At 52.6% G+C, this 2,061-nt stretch overlaps 1 protein-coding gene across 1 annotated transcript in view; it reads right to left on the reverse strand.

The window, feature by feature from the left end:
- Positions 1–2,055, reverse strand: part of ACVRL1 (activin A receptor type II-like 1) — a 14,684-nt gene extending 12,629 nt beyond the window's left edge. The window contains exon 1 of the mRNA XM_008566134.1: positions 1,887–2,055. The gene's annotated coding sequence lies outside the window, so the exon portion shown is untranslated. The remainder of the gene's footprint in view (positions 1–1,886) is intronic.
- Between the last annotated feature and the right edge of the window lie 6 nt (positions 2,056–2,061).

Consider the following 2,061-nt stretch of genomic DNA (forward strand, 5'->3'; position numbering starts at 1 on the left):
TTTCTATAACATTCCTTATGTTTTTTTTTTTTTTTTTTTTTTTTTTTTTTTTTTTTTTTTTTTTTTGTGGCTGGCTGGTACTGGGATCCAAACCCATGACCTTGGTGTTATAAGGCTAAACTAACCGGCCAGCCTATTCCTCCAATTGTATGGAGTTAGGTGAGTCTCGCCAAGGAGGAAAAAGATCCGTGTGGGTCTCAGTGGACATTAACAAATTGCCCACTGCTGTTGTTATCATCGGGTGCCCTACTTGGGTTTGTTTAGATGCAGAGATGGTGTTGCTGCCCAGAAATCATCCGGCGTGGGCTTAGTCAAAGTCTGAGCCTCAGGTGGAGAAACCCAGAGAAGGAGTGTGCCCGGAAGGTGGCTGTCAATCTTTTTCTGCCCAGCACACCTGAGGCATTGATTAAACTCACTCCCCTCAGCAGCAGCAGCTCAGCACAACCATGATTGTCACGGGGAGGAGAAGCACTGTGTCAACCTCATCCATCTTGCCTCACCCTGCACTTCAGTAGGTCTTACCCAAACAGCAGAGGACCAGACTGAGCTGCTCATATGGGGTTGCCCTTACGATTCATCACATCATTTCATTAGCCTCTCTCTGCAGTGTGAAGTAGCAGAACAAGCCTGGATTTAAGGGTCTCAGGCAGACTGTCAAGGCAGCACAGTATAGCACAGAGGTCAGGGTATGGACTCTGGATCATGTAGACCTGGATTCAAATTCTGCCTCTGCCACTTAGAGCTATGAGATTTGGGGCAAGTTACTTTCTCAGGCTTATGCTTCCTCTCATATGTAAAATGGGAATAATAATAGTGCTTATTTCATAGGTATAATGTAGTAAAATTATTCAGCAGAGTACTAAGTGGTACACAGTAAGCACTTAATGAATATTACCAAAACCCCAACCATGCCATTTATGCCATCCAGGGAGCTGCGGACAAGTTATTCGAGAGGAATCTCTTGCTCCTCTTCTGTAGGACAGTTATAATAAACCCCTCTTCTGCTAGGTTGTAGCCAGCGTCACATCAGAAAAGATATATATCTAAGTGTCTACATAGTAACTACTCAATAAACAGTGGCTATTTTTAACAGCGCAGCAAGAGGTGGGAGGACAGGTATTAGGACAAATGGGGCAGTAGGGATCAGAGAAGACAGACCCTGACTCAGTCAGAAGGTGCACATAAATAGAGAGGGTGAGAGCTCCTGTCGAGTATGCCCCTGTCCTTGGGGAGGAGAAAAGGGGGTATTCAGCCAGCCCAGAGATGAACTGAACAGCACTGGCGTCCAGGGTAGATTGAAAACCTGGGGTCCCAGCCTGGAGAGAGACTGGGATCCCCTTTGGCCTGGATCCTGAAGGAAGGCGGTGGCATGGGGATTATGCGGCCATGCAGGGTCGAGGTGAAGTTTGTGGGATGTAGTATTAGTGTCTGATTCCTTAAGGAAGAGCTGCAAGGGCTGGTCGGGGAAAGGTGGGCTCCAAGGAGGAGCCCCACAGCACTGGAAGTGGACACTCACTCCTAGGTCAACCCAGCAGCCTAGAGGGACCTGTGGTCCTTTCTCTGTGAGTGAAGCAAGATGAGAATCTTTCTGCCCATATTATGGAGAAGGATAGGAGAACGCAGAATTGACTGGCTCCAGGTCACCCAGCTGGAGCAAAGTTTTCTGAATCCCAGCCCGGGTTTCTTCCAGCCCCACTCCCAGTCTCGGGTCGGGTAATGGGCAGATGTGCATGGACTGCGAAGGGGCAGCTGGTGCTCCTGCTGAGCTGGGACGGATCCCACCACAACCTCTCTGAGGGGGTCTCCGGGATCCGCCCGGAGGAAGGGCCCACAGGGGCAGGGGGCAGGCCGCCCCCCACACGGTCCCTCCTCGGACATGGACTCACCTCTGGGCCCGCCCTGCGGGCGGCGGGGCGCGAGGGTGCAGCGGGCAGGGGCCGCCTTCCCGTCCCAGCGGCGGCCACGGTCGCACGACGAGCGCTGCACAGCGAGCCGGGGTCCCGCCGAGGCCTGGGACGGGGCTGGGGCCGGGGAGGGCTCGCTGTGCGCGGCTGGCGCGGC

The sequence above is a fragment of the Galeopterus variegatus genome, unplaced genomic scaffold, assembly GCF_000696425.1.
Source record: "Galeopterus variegatus unplaced genomic scaffold, G_variegatus-3.0.2 Scaffold224, whole genome shotgun sequence".
Taxonomy (NCBI): Eukaryota; Metazoa; Chordata; class Mammalia; order Dermoptera; family Cynocephalidae; genus Galeopterus; species Galeopterus variegatus.